Source organism: Podarcis bocagei, assembly GCF_964188305.1.
Source record: "Podarcis bocagei genome assembly, chromosome: 11".
In the NCBI taxonomy this organism is placed as follows: domain Eukaryota; kingdom Metazoa; phylum Chordata; class Lepidosauria; order Squamata; family Lacertidae; genus Podarcis; species Podarcis bocagei.
In genome coordinates, this window is record NC_138136.1 from 12543909 (window position 1) to 12569350 (window position 25442).

The 25442-nt window shown below is 44.9% G+C and overlaps 1 long non-coding RNA gene across 3 annotated transcripts in view; it reads left to right on the forward strand.

Moving 5' to 3' along the window:
* The window catches only part of LOC308597850, a 152822-nt gene that overhangs the window by 123799 nt on the left and 3581 nt on the right, over positions 1-25442 (forward strand). Inside the window, exons 1-3 of one of the 3 annotated variants that reach the window (XR_014013203.1) lie at positions 11167-11278; positions 12681-12809; positions 16781-17063. This is a non-coding gene — a long non-coding RNA (uncharacterized lncRNA). Of the gene's footprint in view, positions 1-11166; positions 11279-12680; positions 12810-16780; positions 17064-25442 lie in introns of those variants that run through there. The other 2 variants (XR_014013201.1, XR_014013202.1) reach the window with 2 other exon arrangements.

A 25442-nucleotide genomic window follows, 5' to 3' on the forward strand; every position in this document is an offset into this window, starting at 1 on the left:
TGAATGGATTTTAAATGAGTTTAGACATATTCATGGAGAATGCGGCTCTCAGTGCCTACCAGAGGTAAGGTAAAGGACCCCAGGATGATTAAGTCCAGTCAAAGGTGATTATGGGGTTGCGGTGCTCATCTTGTTTTCAGGCCAAGAGAGCCAGCCTTTGTCCAAGACAGCTTTCCAGGTCATGTGGCCAGCATTATTCAACCGCTTCTGGCACAACAGAATACTGTGACGGAAACCAGAGCGCACGGAAATGCCATTTACCTTCCCACCGCAGCTGTACCTATTTATCTACTTGCACTGGTGTGCTTTCAAACTGCTAGGTTGGCAGGAGCAGGGACACAGTAACAGAAGCTCACCCCGTTGCGGGGATTCGAACTGCCAACCTTCTGGTTGGCAAGCCCAAGAGGCTCAGTGGTTTAGACCACAGCGCCACCCATGTCCCCTACCAGAGTCCAAACTCTCCAATCTCAGAGGCAGCATGCCTCTGGATATCAGCTGTAGGGCATCCCAAGTGAGGAAAATGCTTTTCCATAGATGTCCTTTGCAGGCTTCCCACTGGCATCTCCTTGGCAACTGTAAGAATGGGATGCTGGGCTACTTTGAAGACTGAAATAAATCCATCTTTGAAGGTTGTGATAGACAAGCAAACTGTGTGCTCCTCAAGGGACAACTCACACAACAAAATATATGTGGGCCATTTAATGCCCCCAATGAACATTAGAAAAGATAGCAGGGAGGAGAATAGATGGTCACTAAAAATATGGCTGAAGCAATGAGAACTGGTGAATGTATTGGGTTGCAAATGAGACTTGTGGCGTAGACATGCCTTAATGATGTATACTATTGTAATACAAAGGTACATATCAAATTGGGGATTTGGGGAAGAAGGTGAAAGGCAGAAAAGAGTTATATATCATACTGTAACCAGACAATTTGGTTGTACATTTAAGGTTTAAGACTGTCAGTTTCCAAAAGTTATTTCAGTTTGTCTGCTGTTAAAAAAAGATGAAACCAGATTTAAGGCTACTGTTTTCTCCATTAAAGATTAAGATACTATAAGCTTTCAGTAAAAACAGTGGTAAGTAACCTGAGCAGAGTGCTAATGAGACTTTTTCAGCGTAAGGTTATGAAACTATTTCAGGCAGTAAAAAAAAGGACTATTGCTGTGATGTATAATGAGCTGTCCACATTTAAACCTCAAGCATATTCAGACAAGCTAAATTATACTGCAAAAGGAGGGGTATATAATGCCATAGGATTAACTTCCCACTCAGGAGACAGATGCAACAATACGGAGAAAGCTGAGAAATTATTTTCTTGTAATAGCAGAGCTATGAAAGACTCCAAGCATTCTCTTTTGGAGTGAAATTTATAACACGTATTTATTAGCTTGTTAGCTCAGAGGCCATGAGTGACAATAGACTAAAATAAGAAATGGCTATTATGAGAAGTGTTGTGGAATCTGCTCACAAAGAGGGGCTTCCCAACGCCCACATTACACTGGAATGAAGATGATTCCTCAGAGGTTTCCCCCCCCCCATTGTTCTCCATGAGAAATGCCTATTTCTCCAAGAGAGAGAGTTGCAAGGATTGCTGAGGAGGGGGTGTTCTCAAGGACCACTGACCCTCATTCTCCTGAGACGTGAGGTCCCCCCCTCCGTTTTCCCTATTCTCATATCAGTTGTAGAGTGTTTAGTTACATGGAGGAGCAGACCTGAGATTGCAGTATCACCACAGTCTAGATTACTTAACCCAATAAAGCTATTTTACTGATGAAATACAGAGAAATGAAAACAATGAGGAAATAGCAGGCAGTTTAAGGGCAGGGGCAAAGAATACTGTAAAGCTATGTTTAATGCTCTGGCTTTTGATGGTGCCTCCAGGCTGTCAGTAAAACATACATAAGGATGCTTAGTTTAGTCAGAATTGAGCATACACCTCCGGAGTTAACACTAAATACATTTGTTGTTGTTTAGTCGTTCAGTCCTGTCCGACCATTTCGTGACCCCATGAGCACAGCAGGCACTCCTGTCTTCCACTGCCTGCCGCAGTTTGGTCAGACTCATGCTGGTAGCTTTGAGAACACTGTCCATCCATCTCATCCTCTGTCGTCCCCTTCTCCTTGTGCCCTCAATCTTTCCCAGCATCAGGGTCTTTTCCAGGGAGTCTTCTCTTCTCATGAGGTGGCCAAAGTATTGGAGCCTCAGCTTCAGGATCTGTCCTTCCAGTGAGCACTCAGGGCTTTCCTTAAGAATGGAGAGGTTCGATCTTCTTGCAGTCCATGGGACTCTCAAGAGTCTCCTCCAGCACCATAATTCAAAAGCATCAATTCTTCGGCGATCAGCCTTCTTTATGGTCCAGCTCTCGCTTCCATACATCACTACTGGGAAATCCATAGCTTTAACTATACAGACCTTTGTCAACAAGGTGATGTCTCTGCTTTTTAAGATGCTGTCTAGGTTTGTCATTGCTTTTCTCCCAAGAAGCAGGCGCCTTTTAATTTCGTGACTGCTGTCACCATCTGCAGTGATCATGGAGCCCAAGAAATACATTACTTCTGGTAAATAAGCCACCATAGCCACTAGAGGGCCATTAATATTTGTGCCCCAGGCTGTTTAGACTCACAGGACTGCCATACATTTGAAATTTCCCGGACATAGCCTGGATGCGGTCCTCGTAAACTGCGTCTGGACAGAAGTCCCTGAAATGTATGGACGTGTGGCAACCCATGTCGGAAGTGTAGATTTTGGCTCAAAGCTTCTTCTTTTTTTAGATTTGGCATTATTTTCAGCTGTCCTACCTCACTAGTCAGGTAAAACTGTAGATGGTCACAGGATCATGACAGAGAATCCCACCCTTACTTTGAAAAAGTAGGAGGTCAGGGGTGCTGCAGCCAGAATCTTCTATTATGCAAGTACAGCAGTACCTTGGTTCTCGAACGGAATCTGTTCGACTTCTGAAAACATTCAAAAACCAAGGCATGGCTTCTGATTGGCTGCAGGAGCTTCCTGCACTCAATTGGAAGCCATGTTGGATGTTTAGCTTTCCCTAAAAAAGTTCACAAACCAGAACACTTACTTGCGGGTTTTGGTCCGTTTGGGAGCCAAAACATTCAAGTCACAAGGCGTTCGAGACCCAAGGTACAACTGTATATCCTTGCAGAGTGAATAGTTGATCCTGAGCACACCAGGTGCCCACACACAGCAATTATCCTCTCAGCAACGACATACTTTCATGGTGCTACCTGCAGCAGTTTCGTTGCTACCTCATAGGGGTGAAAGGTGAGGCAGGAATTCCCCCCTTTCATTGTCATAATGTAACTGGTGACAGTTTCACATGCTATACCATTTCACCACCACTGTTGTCTTAGCTTCAGAAATGTATATGCTTCAGGCAGGTCACTGGACCCCAATGGTAGCAATATTCAGCTTGGTGAAACTATAGCTGCCTTAAAAAGGTAAAGAGACCCCTGACCATTAGGTCCAGTCATGGCCAACTCTGGGGTTGCGGCGCTCATCTTGCTTTATTGGCCGAGGGACCCGACAAACAGCTTCCGGGTCATGTGGCCAGCATGACTAAGCCGCTTCTGGCGAACCAGAGCAGCGCACGGAAACGACGTTTACCTTCCCGCCGGAGCGGTACCTATTTATCTACTTGCACTTTGACATGCTTTTGAACTGCTAGATTGGCAGGAGCAGGGACCAAGCAACGGGAGCTCACCCCATCGCGGGGATTCGAACCACCAACCTTCTGATCGGCAAGTCCTAGGCTCTGTGGTTTAACCCACAGCGCCACCCGCGTCCTTATATAGCTTCCTTAGGCCTTCACTAAAAATGGGTGTAGCGTCCTTTTAGTATTCATGTCTCTGACATCATTGGCTAGTGATCACCTGTAGCTCTTCCTATTCTACAGTCTTTAGTAGAGGTGGCACATCCTGTTTTGCCACCTGAGGCAAAATGGGAATTGCTACCTCTGGCCACTGGCCCCCAACACCTGAGGTACTTCCACTGCCTAAGGTGAGGGCTTCACCCCACCTTGGGACACTGGCCTTTAGGCAACATTTTCCAGCTGGAGAACCATATTCCCTCATGGGGTACTGTCAGGGAACTGCCATCGCAGTCAGGAGTGGAGGAAGGCCTCCCGAGCGATGCCGGAGAAGGTCCCAGCAGGAAAAGAGGGGACTCAGTGACCGGGGAAGGAAATCAGCGTTACACCAGGGAGAAAGGAGGGCAGAGGCAGGCTTCGGAGGGATGGCTCCAGGACTCTTCGCCGGAGACCAGCGGGGAGAGCATTGGTCCTCCACTGCCCACACCCACCCTGCGCAGAAGACTTCAGCGCAGGGAGGCTAGGCGGAGACTATCCGTCAAGGAACTTTTATGTTGGAAGAAGTTCAGGAAACGCCCACTGACGGATTCTGCCAGTGACTGAGACAGACGCAGAATCAGGACTGTCCAGCCAGGGAAAGGTTTATCCAGGCAACCTCACCGAGAGTGGCGGCAACTTACGCACAAGCAACCCCTAATTCCCATTACAGGTACATTCCAGTGTCCGCACAGAAGCAGTGGGTGGGAACAGAGACAAAAGTAGGTGGGGGAACCAATGCCACTTTTACCTTCGTGAAGTAGGATTTTTACATTGGAATGGTCATGTTCTTTGGATGCCTGATTGTCGTCTTCCAAAGCAACTACTCTATTCCCAACTTAAAAATGGAAAGTGTAATGCTGGTGGTCAACAAGACAGGTTTAAAGACTCTCAAGGCAAATCTTAAAAAATGTAGTATAAACACTGACAACTGGCCTGCGAGTGCTCCGACTGGAGAACAGCCTTCACCAAAGGTGTCATGGACTTTGCAGATGCTCAAACTCAGGACAAAAGGGAGAAATGTGCCAAGAGGAAGGCATGCTTGGCAAACCCTCACCATGATCAACTCCCACCCAGAAACCTATGTCCCCACTGTGGAAAGACGTGTGGATTCAGAATTGGCCTCCACAGTCACTTACGGACTCACTGTTAAGACCGTGTTCATAGAAGACAATCTTACTTGGCTATGAGTGATCACCAAAGAAGAAGGAGATTAAGTCAAACACACCTGTCCACACCGAGGCAAGAAAGATGCACTATTACATTTCAAGGACGCATTCCAATCAGGCAGCGAAGGAGGAGCAGAGGAGTACTCTAGGGAGAATCACTAGGGGTGGAAACAGAGGCTTAGAGGACCTTATTTGACTCCTCAGCCTGAGGTTCTCCACTCCTGTTTTATTTTAATAATAATAAAATTCTCCACTTTGTGGCACAGCGATTTCAGAGTGAGCTACAACTACAGTCACTTACAGCATGGCAGGTAATCCACAACCAGCCAAATAAAACACCCACAATGACATGCTTAGATGACTCTTAGCCTGGAAAACATTGGCCGCTTAGGACCATTCTGTACAGTTGCTCTGACCACCTGGTGGTGGTGATTTGGCTATTATTACCAGACTCGAATAATTTACGAAGACTAAAGTCTTGTACTCGCTTGGAAAGAGGTTGCGATCACATATGCTTAGGCATGAGATTGTAATACTCATAACCCCTGCTTCCTTTGATAAACTTCCATTAGCTCTCCTGTCCCTGTTTTCCGTCTCTCCTTACAGACCTATTGAGGATTATGAAGGAAGATTGTGGAAGAAAACAAAGGAGATTGTAGCATGTAGGCTGTGCAGCATTTAAACAGAGAATGCCCTTTTTCACTCAGAAGAAAATCTTTCTTATCTTCATGTGCAGTCAAGGGTTCATTACAGGTTAAGGAAGGTTAAGACTGTATAAATATCAATTGCTGCAATGAGGAAGATTATGTTTATGTGGTACTGCTGCATTCACCAGGCATTTATGTTATGTTTCTACCTTGTTGGGTTATTCAGGACACATTGTTTAACTTCAGTGACGCTGAACATAACCTGATGTGCCCTCTTAAACTGCACTTGGAAGAAGGTAGCTCCATTGTGACCTGTTCAAAGAGCAACAGACTTTGAAATTCATTCATATCCTGTGTTTATATGCTCTGGTTCTGCCACAAGGAGCTTTTGTATTATTTACTATAGCATTCCTCTGGAACAGTGATGGGAAGTGTATGGATCTCCAAATGTTTTCTGATTGCTACTCATATCTCTCCTGACCACTGGCCATGTTGTTGGGGCTGATGGGAGTCACAGTTAAACAAAATATGGAGGGGCACAGGTTAGCTGAGGTGAAGTCTCCTCTGCTGAGCTTTAGGCACAAGCTTGTATATATATTTTTTTGAATTTTGTATCCTGAACTTTCCATGAACGAATTGTTGTAGACTCTTTACCTTCACCTCCTGTGAACTAGTGATCATTTTCATTTGATGGAGTGGTGACAAAGGCCAAAGGAAAGTGTTTTCCTGACAGATGCGTCATGAGTTCTCAACTGACCTCGGATTGGGATTCCTGCCTCAGGCAACGTCTGTCATTTGGTCTACCCAATAAGCACACAATGTTATTATTTGTCGTCTAGGGGCTGTGTCCCTGCTTGCATCGCTCACCAACCCTGTCTAGCTTATGCTCCTCAGCCCTTCATGGTTCCCACATCTGCTTTCCCATCCTAAAACTCCTTTCTATACCCTCAATAACTCAGTTGGTTTGAGTGTGGTGCTGATGATGCCAAGGTTGCAGGTTTGATCCCCGGATGGGACAGCTGCATATTCCTCCATTGCAAGGGGGTTGGACTAGATGATTCTCGGGGTCCCTTCCAACTACAATTCTATGAATTTTTACACCTTGCCAAGCTCTCTGCCTCTCTTTGAATCTTGCCAATAAACCACCCCTCTCCCTTTGCACCTCACAAACCCCGCCTCCCCCAGCCCTCATGCTTCTAGTAGTGTGGACCAGCCAGTGGCGTAGCGTGGGGGGTGCCAGGGGTGCCGACCGCACCGGGCGCAACATCTGGGGGGGCGCGAGTCCAGAGGGAAGGGACAAGTTCCTTCCTCCGCCGGGCTCCCCGCCGCCACCACCAGCCTTGCGCCCTAGCGCGCGCGCCCCCCGCCGTCGCTGTGGCTGCGCTCCGCTCACTGCTCACAGGAGGAGCAGCCGCTGCAGCAGCGCCGACGCCGCCACCGACGCCTGGCCGGGCACGGGCAGCCTCTGCACCCTGCCGCCGCCGCCATCCCCTCGGCCCAGCCACAGGCGGCGGCTGCTTCTGCCTCCATCCTCCTCCGGGCAAGCAGCGTTGTTTGCGCGGCAGCGCCAGCGGCAACTCGCAGGTTAGTGGTTGGGGGGCGCAAATTACTTGCCTTGCCCCGGGTTAGGGGGCGTAAATTACTTGCGTTGCCCCGGGTGCTGACAACTCACGCTACGCCGCTGGGACCAGCAAACCTCTTTATTCCCCCTCACCTCACTCACAGCAGCAAGAGCTATTATCTATGACAGCTAAATGGAAATTCCATTTTCAGAGGCACTATTGCTCTCTGCTACACACTTGAGATAAAGAACAGACCAAGACTGACAAGGTCTTCCAGCCTTGCTTGTCAGATATTGGTTTGCTAATGCTGGAAGCAGTGATAATATTCTCAATGCAATTTTGGCATGATCCGAAAGAGCTCTTTTGTTTGTAAGAACCCTGTTCCCATTCATCCTGACAAAAGCAACGAGGAACACGCCATTTCCATCTTAAAGAAACTGAACCGTACTGAAAGATGGCCGCTTGCCCAAGACAGCTTAATGAGCGTGTGCCATAATGGCCGTCTCAAACAGAGGGTTTCCTGTGTCCACATCACCAGCCAATAGATCACATGACTCCGACAGATGAATGCTCGCTTCTTATTCTCAGGTTCAACATAACATTTCCGATGGACTTCCCTCTCCTATGTTCAAAGTGGGACATCATAATCTCACCACAAGCTCTCCTTTTCGTTGGGGATAATGCAGATGGAAATTCCCAGGTTTCAAAAAAGGTTATTTATGTATGCCACTACTGTGGTCCATGTTTTGTTAGCCCCAAAATGGAAAACAAGAGAGGTCCCAACTAAAGAAGAATGGCAACTTAAGCTGATGGATTTGTGGACTTAACATATAGAATAAGAGAACAAGACGAACATATATTTAGAGAAGATTGGAAAATGTTTATTGAATATGGGAGGGGGAGGAATTGTATACACCTGAAAACATTAGCAACATTAAGAAAAATTCAACAGTGTAAATAAGTTCTGATGGATGTAATAATGGAATACTGAATAGTTTAGTTTATGTAAAATATGAAGGGATTTGTGACTTGCAAAATGAACCATGGAAAGAGAAGAAGGGAAATCATTGATATTTGAAGGATGCTTAAATGAGTATTCTAAATTGTAAAACAGAAAATTTAATAAAAATTATATATAAAAAAAGGAACAAAGTGGGACATCACAATCTTACCACTTTTCTTCATGCGTGTTGTATTCCTATTGTCATGCTCAGCTTGGTACATGCATGAAACAGAAGAGATGATGGTCCAAAAGACCGTGGGAGAGAGAATGCTGGTGGATCGGACATGGAAAAAGAAGATCAACCACAATTCTGGGAGTTCTGGATGCATATGCCAGAAATAATATCCAAGGGAAAGTAATGATATCACACACTGTTTCTGCTTTTGATCTCTCTGGGGATTACATCTGCAGAAGGTAACAACCAGTGGTTCATTGCATTCCAGTAAGACCGTACATGCACAGGCCATATGCTATCTAATGCATCTTGCTGAAAGATTAGAACCTAAATGCTTATACGTCAATGCATATTGATTGATGTAAAGTAGTATGATGGGCGCAACCTTGATTTGCTTTGCAGTTAAGCAGTAAAATTCACCAAAGCGTGAATTCTGCTGTGATACAGCTTCTTCTGTTTGCATAAGGAAAATGGCTCAAGCAGCAGAGAGGCATCTAAAAATACACACAAGGCTCCAGAAATAATCAGGAAATAGAGAAAGCAGAAGCAGGTCTGATATGGCCAGCCAAGACACGGCAAACCTAAGATATTTACATGACTGAGTGAAATATACTGATGGAACTTTATACAGCCGATAGTTGTTATACTACCTGGAGTCTTCATGCATCTCTAGTGGGTTGTAGGCTGATTCCAAGTGAGTCCTTGAACAAACATGCTGCAGTGGATTGCTCCTGTTCAGGGTGCCAGCCAGCCAGCTGTGCGATGCTTTCCTTATGTACACAAGAATGCACAATCAGATCACATGGTCACTGTTGCTGTACAGGATTCATGTACCCCAAGCCAAGTAGATGGTGAAAAGAGCATGACAACAGAAGAATCATAGATCTGTCGTTCCATGGGCTCTGCCGACATGCGAACTGCTCAGGTTCCATGCTGCTGAACTTCATTGTGTTGCTCAACTGAATGCACCGAAGTGACTCGGACAAAAGCAGATGAGGTCTGCATAACTTTGCATGAGCTGAGCTGCACACAGAGGCAGCCGTGTGGCAGAGAATCGGTACAATCCCAAGTGCTCAGGACATATTTGAAGCACAAATATTCGTTCCAATCACAATTCAGCTCAAGGGGCCTCTAGACAAATGTAGCGGCTGGTAGCCTTAGATGCTGATGATAGATGTCCCCATCAATATGAAAATATGCATCCATTTCATTAGGGCCCAGATGTGCATGTAGAACATGGCCTGAACAGAGGAGATTGTACGTTTAGTATAACGTTTTTCCAGAAATATATATATATATTTAACTGAATTTGGTGGGTTGTGATTTATTGTTGTACATATTGTCCCTCCATGAGAATGAATTCTTGAAATGTTAGCCCCAGGAACTGCAAGGAATCCTTGGGAAGACAGGCCTCACAGTCTTCATTTGAGAGGTGGAGAAGGATGACTGAATTAATGCTGTAACTTCACCAAAAGTTATTTCCAACCTGTGGATAATCCAGCAGACGTGAGAGCTTTAAGACCGTTCTGAATTTCCCAAATAGCAAACTATGACTAAACTGCCAGGCCATTGTTCTTTTTCCACCGGAGATGTAAAACAAACCATAGCAACCACTCATGCTATATAAACAGTTATGATAAACCTTCCTTTTTCCTCACTGAACGCGGCACAAGGATTATGACAGCCGAACGCCTTCTTGATGCAGAGCTGCTGAAAAAGCAAGGTTCTTTACATCACAGGAGAACGTAAGTGAAAGAAGAAGCTTCATCTTCTCATCCCCTCCCCTTTCCCTGCTTCTGTTTGACTTTTCCGATTCAGCAGTGAATGCTGAAAAGTCTCTGGGAAGGGAACTTCAGAAGAGACGCCAAGATGAAACTACTAAATTAGAACTTATCAAGAAGTTTGATTCTATTCCTCTGGGTCTGGATCACCGTAATATTTTCCTGTCCCACTTAGAGATGCAAAGGCTTGGAGGGGAAAGCAGGAAAAACTGTGGGGAAATCCCCATTTTTTCTGTCCCTCCATATACAGAGTGAGTCCTTTAAAAGAGGCCCCATGGATACAGAGTACACATGTTCCATGGGGCTGCTTTCAAAAGACTCATGTTTAATAAAACATTAAACATTTTTTAAAAAAATAAAATTCCCCAAGCACGACTGCCTTCTAATGTCTTCTAAAGGTTGTAAGGTAATAAGGTGAAGGACCCCTGGAGAGTTAAGTCCAGTCAAAGGCAAGAATGGGGTTGTGGTGTTCATCTCACTTTTCAGGCAGAGGGAGCCGGCGTTTGTCCGCAGACAACTTTCCGGGTCATGTGGCCAGCATGACTTAACCACTTCTGGTGCAACAGAACACCGTGACAGAAACCAGAGTGCACGGAAATTGATTTAGCTTCCTGACACGGCAGTACCTATTTATCTACTTGCACTGGTATGCTTTCAAACTACTAGGTTGGCAGAAGCTGGGGCAGAGCAACAGGAGCTCACCCTGTCTGGGGATTCAAACTGCTGACCTTCTGATTGGCAAGCCCAAGAGGCTTGGTGGTTTAGACCACAGCTCCACCCATGGCCCGAATAAACAAGCACACAATCACTGATAGGTACACCTGCCATTGTGAGGCTCAAAGTGATGAAGATGATGCCTCCTTAGCTGTTGCCATTGGCTGTGGGTTTCTTGTGATGTCACAAAAACACTTGGCAACTGAGTGGATATACAGGCAGGCCAGAGGGGAAGCCCTTTTCTATTTCCAGCAGGACACACCTGGCAATGGATGTGACATTCAGCACTGCCCAGGTTTCTTCCACTTGGAGGAGGCAAAGTGGTGAATGGAAGGAGGCAATCCTCTAGCTGTAGGATGCTAGGGAGTGATAATAAGGCAAGTTGGCTTGCTTGAAGGCCGCTGGTATCCGTGATTAGAAGCTGGCGGACGTGCCACCTGTGTCCCTTTTAAAAGTTGTACTGTTACCTAGCTCCTTGGCTGGGGGGGGGGTGTCACATAACTCCATACCCTCCAACATTTCTCCAATGAAAACAGGGTTTCCCTACCATACCCTCCAACATTTCCCTGATGAAATTAGTGACGTCCTGAGGAAAAAATTGGACGTTCCATGATCAAATCAGAAACAGGGATGGCTTCTGTAAATCTGGGACTATCCCTGGAAAATGGGGACACTTGGAGGGTCTGTTGTAGGAGTGTGGCATGCGAGAGCAAACAATTTGCAGGAGCAAATGTTTAGTCGTAGGCTGAGGGGGGAATAAAAAATAACTACAGATTTATTGGTTATACTTCACAGGCTTGTCATAAGGCAAGGAACCTGCCATTGGGCAGCCTGATTGATGCCTGGCGAGAACAACCATCTCAGTCTGAGTGAGCAAGTAAGTTTGTAGATGATTCATAAACAAACAAAAACAAACAAGGGGACAATAAAATACAACTCATATTTTAGCCAAATATATGTACATACACATATCCACATGCCAGCAGCCAGCACAGTAGACCAGCTTTCTCCAATGTGGTGCTTTCCAGATGTCTTGGACTACATTTCCCATCAGCCCTTAGCCAATTGTAAGGGATGATGGGAGTTGTAGTTCAAACTCGTTGGGGAAGCTGTGTCCAGTGACTTGAATCAAGGCACCAACAGCACAACATCACCTCCAATATAACATTGTCAATATCTGGTCAGGCCAGTCACTTAGTAGAGTCACTGGAAGCCTCCTGACAGGAAGTAGACACTGTCCCTTCCTGTCTGACATTTAAACTACTTTAAGAGCCTGAATGTAGTCTCCTTGGGGTTGTTGAAGTAAAAGCTAGCAAATGTGACAATTGTTGCAGGATTGAACTCAAAAGCAGCCTCCTCTGCTCTCCAGTCAAATTCATGTAGACTTTCTCATTACATAATTTCCCAGACTTTCTTTTCCGCCCACTAGAGTTGCTTTTGGGTCTTTGAACTCCCTTGCCTCCTTATTTAACAGACACAAGAAGTGATATTATTCACATGAAGTACCTCAGCTCTCATCATAATTTGGATAATTATGATAATCTGTTTTCCCCGCTTTCCCCTTGAAAAACAAAACATTGTCTGTTAGCTCCAAATGTCCCCAATCTCATGTACCTCTTCAATGAATGTGCAGCAAATATTCACACTCTTTGACATACATGCTTTAATGCTGCCAGATAACAAATTTTCTTCCTCCTTCCTCTCACTCAGAATTCTGTAATAATGTTTTGGTAGGTGGAACCCGCTGAACCAGCCATGAACAAGTCAGGAACCAAAAAGAGGCATCCAGAGTGGACCTGTTTCGTTAACTGGAGAAGAAATGGCTTTGCAGATGTCACCGGAGCTGGATATGGGTGAAAGTTAAGGAAAACTATCACTGTCTTCCTCTAATTAGCAGGTGAGGGACTTTTTATTCTTTTATTTGTAGCTAACCATTTCCTTAAAGGACATATCGCATTAGTGTGAAATCCAAATAAAGAATCATAGTACTGTTTAGTTAAAATAGATAATCCTACCTTCCAACCTGCAAAAGCATATTGTGACTTGAGCGTGATTCAGTACTTTGGGTTGGAGAAGGCATAGGCTTGGACTGGGCAGTGGCCTGGCATGGGGGGGGGGTGCCACACACAAAATTGTTATGGGGCGCAAAATTTCAACAGCCGGTGCTGTCTCAACACAACTGTCCGCTTTTGTTGCAGTGCTCTGTTGAAAATGGCTTCTCTACGCAAACCAGGAAGTGACCTCTCCAGACAACAGAATGACTCTTCTTTTCTTATCTCTGTGGCTGCAATCTCCTGGGCCACACAGATGCCATTAGGCAGCTGAATGTGCATGCCTACTCCTTCCATTTCCCTCCTTCCCACCCAACAGCCCTGGGCACTGGCAACCGACGCTATGCCACTAGGACAAGGGAAATGGTAGTCCTCCAGATGTTGATGGACTCTAACTCCCAGAAACCCCAGTCAATATAGCTAATGGTAGGGGATGATGGGGGTTGTAGTTCAACATCTGGAGGGCCACAGATTATGCATACAGAGTCTACGTTGTTGGATGTGATCTGTCTGTTCCACTTCACATATTATACATGTTATTATACAGTACATCTATCCCTGCCTTAGGGTCTATGCTGTTGCTTGTGAGCTGTCTGACCTATATTGTGAACCACTGCACTACACCTAAAATATCATGTGAGCATCAACAGGAGCGTTTTCAGTCACATACAACAAACATGCCAGGGAACTGAGAATGGTTCTGGGAATGCCACCACAAGCACCAGAGATACATATTTTTTTTTGGGGGGGGGACAGACCTGAGAGTGGGGCCCTTTTTCTTCTTGCATGTGTTAATCCTTTGAAGGAAGAAACAGTATGAGTGGCAGCCACCTAGACAAAAATGCCAGCAGGCAGGTGGGGAATTCATAGAGATTTCTGCTGGGGAGGGAAAACTTAATCCCCCCCCAGCACTGTGTTGTTAATGACAATCCCTTTCACTTGCACCTGATATTTACCGGTTTTTCCCCCCAAAAAGTAATAATATGGTTATGAACCACAACTTTAAAATTCTTATGTTGTTGTGTTCTGAGATGCTGAGTTAGGTATTCCCCTTTGTGTAATCAGCACTGGATTTTGGGTGGTGCTGGCAGTTCCCCTGCACAGGGTGCTGAGCTGAGAGGGTGCAAATCTCTGACGTAGCACACTTTCAAACATGTGCAGAATGGAAGACGAGGGCGTTGCGTCACCAAAGTCTGCCCCGTGTGCAATTAACAATCCCATCAGATGATTAATCCCATGAAGAAGGAAGTGGGAGAGGGCCAGGGGTTCTGTCCCTCCTTGCCTGCCCTCTTCATGGTAAGGGACACATCTTTGCTTTACAGTCATACTTTGGGATAAATGTGCTTCAAGTTAAGTATTTTCAGGTTGCGCTCCACAGTGACCCGGAAGTAACGGAGCGCATTACCTCCGGGTTTCACCGCACGCATGTGCAGATGGTCAAAATGACATTATGCACATGAGCGGAAGTGGCAAAACGCGACCCGCGCACATGCAGACGCGGGTTGCGTTCGCTTCGGGATGCGAACAGGGCTCTGGAACAGATCTCGTTTGCATCCTGAGGTACCACTGTATTTGCATAGGCTCCACCTTTGGTTCAGAACCAGAGGTGTAGTAGTCTGGGGTCACAAGGGGTGAACAACCCAAGGTCCCAACAGCATCCCTGTCTCCCTAGTCTTAGCCACTGAGAAGAAGACCTCTCACACTTTGGGCTCACTAGATTGAAAGGGTGTGAGACAGCCACTGAAGATTGGCTCCTCAAGTCACTCTGGAGAAGCCGCATTGGAAGAACGTTGAGGAGGTGTTGTATATGCTCCAAAGTGAAGCATTTGGCAACACTGAAAATGCCCAGACCCCTGTTCCCCTCAAAGAGCTACAGTTCTGAGAGTTCCTGGGAAGAGGGAACCACACTGGAAATGGAAGCTTTGTGATGGGATCTCTCAGCCCTCTTAACAAACTACAATTTCCAGGACTCTTTGGGGGAAGCCGTGACTGTTTGAAGTGGTATAATACTGTTTTAAATGCATAGCGCAGATGGGGATTGAGGAACGGAGAACCCTGAATTTCCAGATGTTGTTGTACTCCAATTCCCATTGGCCAATGGTCAGGGATGATGGGAATCGATGTCTAACAATATCTAGAACAACTAGGCACTCCCCCGGGGTCACTGCTTGGGCCCTGGCCTCCATAGGCTTCGGACGTGGCCACGCCCCCCGGAATCTTTTACCGGACTACCCTTCAGTAACCGGGGGAGGCGATGGCGCTCCCCCCCATTCATCTACATAACAATACCCCAACCAATGCCTAACCGCCACATGAGCAAAGTTCGCCGCCAATACCCTCAGACCTGCAACCAATCCCTAATCCCTGCAGTTATGTCGGCCAGCCAAACATCATTCCCCTCATTGGAAAGATGCACGCCATCCCTGCGGTAGAGGGTCACCTTGCTGAACTGGATGTTGGGGTGGACAATGACCCGTCCCCCCAGTGCTGCCACTCTACAAGCCACCGAGCGTTCCAGGACCTTTCTGGACTTATTTATAGCAATAGGGCATCTGCAACCCCTCCATGTGCACCTCTCTAACAGCGACGACCAAATAATATGCACGGGGACTCACCAAGCGGCGCCGGAAATCGCATCTGCGCATGTCCAGATACCGAAAATCACTTCTGCACAGGTGTGATTTCCAGCGTCTGGGCATGTGCAGAAGCCATTTCCGGCATCGTGCTGCGCCAGTCCGGCCCACGGACGATCTCCATGGGAGTGATCCGGCTCATGGCTGCTAAACCTTGCCGAACCTTGATCTAGAAGGCCACATAAACCTGATTTCAGCCAGTTCTAGCAAGCAATCCAAGGAAAAGGCTGTATTGCAGCAGACAGTTAAAGTGGAATAAATCCACAGTTAATTAGAAAGACTGCCCCCTTGCTTAATCATAGAATCATAGAATAGAATCATAGAATCATAGAGTTGGAAGAGACCACAAGGGCCATCGAGTCCAACCCCCTGCCAAGCAGGAAATACCATCAGAGCACTCCTGACATATGGTTGTCAAGCCTCTGCTTAAAGACCTCCAAAGTAGGAGACTCCACCACACTCCTTGGCAGCAAATTCCACTGTCGAACAGCTCTTACTGTCAGGAAGTTCTTCCTAATGTTTAGGTGGAATCTTCTTTCTTGTAGTTTGGATCCATTGCTCTGTGTCCGCTTCTCTGGAGCAGCAGAAAATAACCTTTCTCCCTCCTCTATATGACATCCTTTTATATATTTGAACATGGCTATCATATCACCCCTTAACCTCCTCTTCTCCAGGCTAAACATGCCCAGCTCCCTTAGCCGTTCCTCATAAGGCATCATTTCCAGGCCTTTGACCATTTTGGTTGCCCTCCTCTGGACACGTTCCAGTTTGTCAGTGTCCTTCTTGAACTGTGGTGCCCAGAACTGGACACAGTACTCCAGGTGAGGTCTGACCAGAGCAGAATACAATCAATCTGAGCAAAGCAGAAATCATAAACAAACACCCTGTTCTTAGCACATTTATTTTGAAGTTAACTCCCATTGATTTCAGTGCATCAAACTTCCAGGTTTGTCTGCTTAAGACTGCAGCTTAAGTACGAACTGTTCAAGGGTAATGACTTCCTTTTGGTTAAAAACTTTTTGCTGTTAATCTTGGGTATTATTGTTGCTGTCAGAACTGATAGTTCTCTTTTTCCAGCTGTAACTTTACAATTTGATTAGGAACAAGAGGCAGTGTTGTCATATTGATTTGCTTATAGCAATAACAGCTTCTCCTCAGAAGTTTTTTCTCTCTCTTCATCACAGGGTGTTCTGTGTCTTCCCAAGGTCACCGCATGGAAGCATATCCACAGTTAAGCTGCAATTGCCAACATAAACAGCAGAACTGCCGGATTCAGATGGAATATTCTAGAATCATAATCAGTATTTTGTACTCCAGAATATGAACATCCACATTACGTTGCAGAAACTTCAGGCTCTTTTGAGCAACAAAAGATAAGCTTGCATTTTGTAAGTGATATTCATACATTGCATTGAATGTTTGGTTGGGTGCAGACTTTACTGAAAGAAAACCAATGACGAATGGAAATCTTTCTTTTTTGTTTTAGCTACTTATTCTTGGTACAGTACTCTCACTCTTTAGCAAAGTTCTCAGTTCCTGACGGTATGTCTGTATTCTCGGTGTATGTCTCATTCATGCTGGAGTCTCGGTTCCTGAGAGTCTGGTTTTCATTATTTACAAAAGAAAGCTTTAGGTTTCATGGCTGTGTCTACCAGTTTTACAACATGCATGCATTCCAGAGGAGTAGCTGAGTCAGGCTGCCGTTGCAAAGCTAACAAACACCAAACTGAATTAAGCTTTGGTTGCATGGATTCTCATGTATGGTACCAGCAACTGGGGGGAGTAGGTAAGACAAGAAACTGGCACAATGTATGCCACCAAAAGCATAAGGTTAAAATAAAAAGGGTAAAGGACCCCTGGATGGTTAAGTCTAGTCAAAGGCAACTATGGGGCTGTGGTGCTCATCTCACTTTCAGGCAGAGGGAACTGGTGTTTGTCCACAGACAGCTTTCCAGGTCATGTGGCCAGCATGACTAAACCGCTTCTGGAGCAACGGAACACCGTGACAGAAACCAGAGTGCACAGAAATGCCATTTACCTTCCCACTGCAGTGGTACCTCTTTATCTACTTGCACTGGCGTGCTTTCAAACTGCTAGGTTGGCAGGAGCTGGGACAGAGCAACGGGAGCTCACTCCATCATGAGGATTTGAACCGCCAACCTTCTGATTGGCAAGCCCAAGAGGTTCAGTGGTTTAGACCACAGTGCCACTCGCGTTGTGGTCTAAAGCAGTGGTGTCCAAACTTTTTTCAAAGAGGGCCAGATTTGATGAATTGAAGGGCCGTGAGGGCTGGCCAAAGGGCTGGCCAAAGTTGTTGAACTTTTTTTTTTGATTGAAGTTGTTGAGGGTTTTTTGGAATTTTACCCCAGGAAATAAACTGCCACAGGGGCCGGATTAAACCGACTGGCAGGCCGGATTACGCCCCCAAAATGGACTTTGGATATGCCTGGTCTAAAGCATACCCTCCAAGTGTCCCTATTTTCCAGGGATAGTCCCGGAATTATGAAAGCTATCCCAGTTTCTCCATGGCCTCCTCCCTTGGTCAGTTTGTGGCTCGTAGTGGTGTGGTTTGGTTCATTTCCCTTACAGACTGGATTTGCTTTTTCTATTTCTTATGGGTTCAGCCCCTCTCCGTTTACAAGGGCTGACCTATTAATGGCAACAGAAGCAGCATATTGATGTGCATATTCTTTGCATGTGTAGATCTGCTCCTTCCATCTAAATGAGCGAAGCCACTGCAATGGAGGGGGAAGGTTCATGTGTGCATTGGAGCACACAGAGAGCTGTAGATCAAGCTGCATTTATACTGTCCCTACAAGCCAATGTGATTTAACCTGATTTAACCCCCAGAATTGCATCATTTCCTTGGTTCTGAATATCTATATCTGTTTATCTGCTTCCTTTGTGCACAGTACAACTTGATCCTGCAAGTTCATGCTAATTTCTTAGTGCATTTATCAAAAATCCAAAATATAGTATAACCTAGTTATCATAAAAGTTCTCCAGAACATATATATATATATATATATATATGCTTTCGTAGATTTTCACGGGTACAGGAATGTAGGTTTTGGTGTCTTCGGGTGTCTTCCCGTGTAAGAGTTGGGGTGTCTAGGCGACGTTTCGACGAGGTCTCACTCGTCATCTTCAGGCTGGTGCTTTCGGCTTCTTGTTACTGGAACAGAGCAGGATCTCAGTGTTTGAGTTCCTATAAATACTGTTGAGGGGGTGTGTATATATATATATATATATATATATATATAATGTAGCTCTGCATCAAGGCTTGCAATATCTTCATTCTTCCCAGGTTGTAAGGAAGAGGAAGTAGCGGAGAATGGAAGCAATAATGAAAATAAGTTTTAACAACATGGGTTAAATTGAAGCCTAGCGTTTATTCAATTACAATGAGAGAGGGAAGGCGGGAGAAATGATTGCCGGAAAGTGTAATGTACTTTGCCAGCCCTTGCACAGTAGTGACTAAGTTTGTCATGATTGAGCATTCTGGCTCATGTATGAATGGCAAATTGAATTCACGCTGCTGTCATAATCATTCCTTTAGAGCTTCACAGGAAGGCAGGAGAGGGGAGTGATTCATTCAGAGACAGTACTGTATTCTGGGGGCTGTACAGGTAATTACGCTGAACACAGACAGAATTTCTGAACTGCATTAAAAACCAATAATACAAAGACAACCCATAAAGAAAAAGAATAAAAGAGCCGGGCTTTGTACTGATCTGTTTGCAATAAGGGACTGAACACAGTGTTCTCAGGAACAATGGAACTTAATAGGTTTAGGGCACAGCGACGAAGCATCTTTGTGCATCTGCGCATATATTAGACATGAAGTTCAATGCTTTCTGGACAGGCTGGTAAAACCAACTGAGCCTTTGATCAGATTCAGTTAAATCCTTGGATTGTTTAAGGTATTCCTATGTAAATTTTGTTTGGGGGGGGAGGAAGAGGAGGAACTGAATGTCATCATTCACAATTTAGCTCACATTTGCTTTCAGGGTTACAGATGGTCTGTAGGGCCCACTCCTACTTGTTGCATTTCTAATGGTTTCATTAGGGAATTGTGTTATTAAGAACAAACAGGAAAAGAGCCCGAGCATTTAAACCAATTCCTATACTTTATAAGGGCCTTCTCGGTAGTGGCGCCCGCCCTGTGGAACGCCCTCCCATCAGATGTCAAGGAAATAAGCAACTATCCTATTTTTAAAAGACATCTAAAGGCAGCCCTGTTTAGGGAAGTTTTTAATGTTTGATGCTATATTGTTTTTAATACTCGATTGGGAGCCGCCCAGAGTGACTGGGGAAACTCAGCCAGATGGGCAGGGTATAAATAAACTATTATTATTATTATTAATCAGTGTGATTTTTACACAAGCTGTTTAAAAGGCATCAAGGTTTATGGCATCTGTAAGGCAAGCAGTTGCCATGTAAATTACCTACGTGCTCCTTTTAGTCTTGGCTGCGATGTAATAAGAGCTCAGGTCTGTAAGAGCACTTCCGTTTCACTGTACATGGATTATATGAAGCGCAGGCGAGATAACAGAGCATGTGCTTAGTGAACAACAACTTGAAACATCTGCCTTATTAACAATGTGAAAGACCATCTCTTTTCCCTCCCCCAATTGTTCATCAACATCCAGTTACCGCTGCTCCCTCTGTTCCTGAAAGTAGGCTAGTCACTGAGACTATCAGTATAAATAATGTTACTCATCTAAGAGAGCATCTCACATCACTGTGTGAAAGTGTCTATGCAGAATAATCTGTCAGGTGTTGTTGCTGTGTGTTTACTATGGGCCTCGACGCAGAGCGGATGTTTCATTGAATGAATGACTGTGATAAGGATGGATTTAAATGTTAGCTTTGCACAATAGGATAGTTTCAACAAGCACCTACACATTCTCCTCCGCGCAAACAAGCAAAAGGCACCACCAGAAGGACACATTTCAGCAGAGAAAACCCCTCAGGAAGAAGGAAATGCAGAGCCAGTTAGAGGTTCAGATTGGGGAGAGGGGGTGACATGGAGAGAGCCCAAGGATCAGGTAGAGGGGCTTAAGGGCAGTATTTGGTATTGGGTCTGATGATAATGATGATGATTTATTTATTCCCTGCCCATCTGGCTGGGTTTCCCCAGCCCCTCTGGGCGGCTCCCAACAGAATATTAAAAACACGAGAAAACATCAAACATTAAAAACTTTCCTAAACAAGACTGCCTTCAGATGTCTTCTGAAAGTCAGATAGTTGTTTATTTCCTTGACATCTGATGGGTATTCCACAGGGCGGGCGCCACTACCGAGAAGGCCCTCTGCCTGATTTCCTGTAATTTCTCACAGTGAGGGAACTGCCAGAAGGCCCTCGGCGCTGGACCTCAGTGTTTGGGCTGAACGATGGGGGTGGAGATGCTCCTTCAGGTATACTGGGCCGAGGCAATTTAGGGCTTTAAAGGTCAGCACCAACACTTTGAATTGTGCTCGGAAACATGCTGATTCCACACCCCTGCGCAAAGAGCTTTTGACTGAGATCATTCCCAAGAAGAGCATTGGAGTGCTCTGCCAATTCTAAGTACTATTATTCTGGGCTTCACAAAGACAAACAAATCACCAAATGAGCATGGTATTTCCTCTTGGTGCATAGAAAAATAACATGCAACAATACAGTCATTTCAAGAGGTGAATGCAGGTTGGCTTTACAGCTTATAAGGTACGGTACATGATGGTGCTGCTGTTTGGAGAATCTCCTAGCCTGCAGAGTTCATTGAATTCACGCCTTCTCCACTGCAAACTAGACATACGATGCTGAAGTCCCAAATCCACTGGGCAACTTTCCTAGCAGGTGAGCGTCGAGGGCCTGGAAAGGGCAGAATGAAAATAACGAAAAGTCAACAGACTTGTCTTACTGTGAATCATTGCACCTTTGCAGTTTTTCTGGTCTGACTAGACACAGGACGGAAAGGAAAGATAAGAAAGCAGCTTACATATAAGCTATCCCTTCCCATCCTAGTTTCAGAAGCCCAAAATGTTCTAAGCAAGTGTCACAAAGGCATTAAAGCTTTCAATGCCCCCTGAAATGAAGGTACGCGTTTGACCTGTGGGCGTGCCTGTCTGGCTTGTGGGTATGTAGTTCTCGGTGGTTTACCGAGTAATGACATTCCTTATGAATTCTCTTTCAATGAAATGCAGGTAAACAAGACACTACTAGAGTGCTGAGATATTTCTAAACTAGGGAAGATGAATCAGTCAAATTCATTTTCTCTCATTTTCTCATATTTTTTTTCAATCTTAGGTTCAGTTCTCCACATTTTCCCCATCAGAGTTACTTAAAAGAAAAAAATACCAAAACAACCCTCATGGAAATTCACCAGCATTTTTGCAATAATTTCTCCTAATATACACGGTTTCATATGAAATTTTGTCCAATGGACACATTTTTTGCAGAAACAATTTCACCAAATATAGTTCACTTTTGTATATTACTTTCCAATAACATGTGCATTTCTATGCACACTTCACTCCAATAGATTCATTTCTATGCACGCTACTTTGCTGGAGAAGGGCACTGCAAAAAATGCAAAATTCATGTGTGAATCTTCACGCTCTCCGTAGAATGTGCGAATTAAGTAAGTTCGCCTTTAACTGTGAAATGAATCCAATTTCTCTCCCCTCCTATTCTAAGTCAGTGATTCTTGGTTATCAATGATTTATTTTCTGAGCTATTTACCCCATTTTTTGCTTTGTCTAGGGACTTGGTGCTGTTATCTCATCTGATATTGCGATCCCTCAGGCAGGGGGGACAAATGGATGGCTCTGTCTTCTAACTTCTCCCCCTCAAGGCATGATGGTACTTACATAGGTCAGTGCTGGTGGGACACGGAGAGACTATCTCAGCTAAAACAGCCTGGAGCTGAATGGCTGGCCTGCTATACTGCTTTCCCTTTCCTCCCCTCAGAGCAAGATGTCTCTTAAGAAGTTGAGAAATAACTGATGGAGGGAGACTTGATCAATGTTCCTGGATTTGAAGCCTGCCTGTAACTGCAGAAATAGGAATGGTACAGGAGCCTGGCAGAACTGGTAGGCTTCATCTGGCTGGGTAGGCTGCATGGGCCTAGCCGGCGGGGGGCAGGGGGACAGCTGACCCTCCCCAAATCAAGGAAATAAATAAAAAATACTTAACAATGGGCCATGCTTACTGAGTGTGTAGAGAAAAACTGCATTGGGAAAAGGAGGGGGTTGAGAAGGAGGTGCTGAAAAAAGTTTTCAGCAAATCCAAACAAACAAACAAACAAACAAACAAACAAACAACACCCTGGCTTGCTTAATAATAATAATAATAATAATAATAATAATAATAATAATAATAATTTATTTATACCCCACCCATCTGGCTGGGTTTCCCCAGCCACTCTGGGCGGCTTCCAACAGAATATTAAAATACAATAATCTATTAAACATTAAAAGCTTCCCTAAACAGGGCTGCCTTCAGATGTCTTCTAAAAGTCTGATAGTTGTTTTACTCTTTGACATCTGGTGGGAGGGCATTCCACAGAGCTGGTGCCACTACCGAGAAGGCCCTCTGCCTGATTCCCTGTAACTTGGCTTCTCCCAGTGAGGGAACCGCCAGAAGGCCCTCGGCACTGGACCTCAGTGTCCGGGCAGAACGATGGGGGTGGAGATGCTCCTTCAGGTATGCTTCAATTTAGAAAAATAAAATAAAAAGGCATGTTCTTTGTAATTTTGCAAAATACACCCATGAAAGGAACTCCCTGATATTAATTTGTTTATATAACTTCCTGGTTTTCAAAGGACTGAAGATTTTGACAGATTTTGCAGAGCACTTGGGGTCAAATGAAAGTATTCTAAAACAAGTGCTGTTGGGACATTTCATTCTGAATCTGCTAAACCGAGCCAGACGGGGATGATGACAGGTGGGTGTCTTGCCCAGCCCCATCATAAATCCTGGCCACACTCACCGTGGGCTGCAAGTTTTGCTGGCTTGATCTGCTAGTGTACAATGTGATTGTACAAGGTGAAAGCCTGTCCTAGTTTTGAATACTTTACTATTTTGAGATATCTTGATTACGAATTAGCTGTGATGACCATATGAACTTTCTGAACAGTGGAATTATTATTTTGTCTACTTAAGGATATATTTTGGATGTGCCATTTCTATTGGCAGAGCAGTTTTTTCTGGTTTTCTTTATTTCTCTGACACACACACACACAAACTTGGAAATCATAGCTGATTGTCAGAAAGGACTCCCCAACCCCTAGAATTGCAGAGCTCATGATAACAGCAAATTTAAAAAGTAACATGTACATACTCCAGCCACAAACTTCACTCAAGCATGGCTAAATGTGTGTTTCCTCCAAATCTTAGAAATAATTGATTTGAATCCTATAGCTCATCAAACCAAAACCAGCATTGGCTGTAAACAGTCATATCAACGATAGCAAAGCAAACCCTGATGTTAAATAACTCCAGTATAAGGATTGTATAAAGAGGAAAGAATGCATTCTAAGAGAGTCCTTCTGACTTACTGAGTCAAATAAAAGTTTTAAATTCCATTAGAAGGAGCAAATCCTGCAATAGCAAACTCAATGTGTTAGTAAACTCAATGCATTCAGAGAGATGCCAAGGCTAGCAGAAGAATCTTTTAGGGGAAAACCCTAAGGAGACAAACCCCCCAAATATTTTGATGAGGATGGAAGATGCTCTGTGGGCTTGGAATAGTGACTGGCTGTTGGAAGGGAAAACAAGGCATGGGGAAAGTAATGGAGTATCCTAGGAAAGGGCATGGCTGCCTTACTGGGGACCCTGAATAGGAACATTCCAAACTCTCCATTTTGTTGCAGGTCCCACTCCTGCTGTCCAATATCAAATGTTCACCCGATATTAAATACTGCTAAATATATGGTGACACATTACTCGTTAGCAGACGTCAAAGTGACAATGAATGCTGGACACTGAATTTAAGCAAACAGTCATCCCGTAATCTGCGGGGGTGATTCCAAGGGGGATTTATGGTGGAAAAATTTGTTTCAACCCTTGTCCAGATGTCATCAGCTCTCCGAAGTGAACTCATTAAAGATATATAGCTGGTTCTGAAAGAAAAGCTTACGATTAGAAAAAAGGTCACTGGTTGAAAATGTACTATGAAAGAATGCTTTCATTTCTTCAACACCCAGGAGATGTATCCTGCAGTTATGCTATTCAGACAACAGGCCCTGTCATGGGCTATTAATATTACGCCGTCCTGCTACAAATCGCAGTTGATGAAAATTTTGCTGCGTCGTGCACACTATTAAAAATAACCTGACACATCTCAGCATTGTCTTTTTTAAGAAATCCGGGTTGCTTGCCAAAGTCAGGCACAAAAGGAGAAACCTAGATAGCATGCCAAAGAACAGAAGCACAGCTGAAATACTCTTTAAAATGTGCGTGGGGCAGGGAGAGCCCACAAGTACACACCACTTTGTTGAAAGGGCGCAACAAGACGCACAGAAAGTCTTTGACAAATCCTCCCTGCTGGCAGAAGGCAAGCATCTCAGGGAGAAAGGGACTAGTCCAGTCTTCCTTTGCAGGGATGCATTTTTGTGTGCCGGCTTTTACACATAGCTGTCAAGTGGCCCTTATTTGAAGGGACAGTCCCTTATTCCAGCGCCATGTCCCGCTACTGTCCCTTATTGATGGATGTCCCTTAAATGTCCCTTAAATGATGTCCCTTAAATTTCAAAGGAAGCAGCTCCTCTCCCTCCCTCCCTGCCGGCCAGGGAGGAGGGAGGCTCCAACTGTGTTGCTTGGCTGTGTTGCTCACCCAATAAGAAGTCTAAGAACGACTGG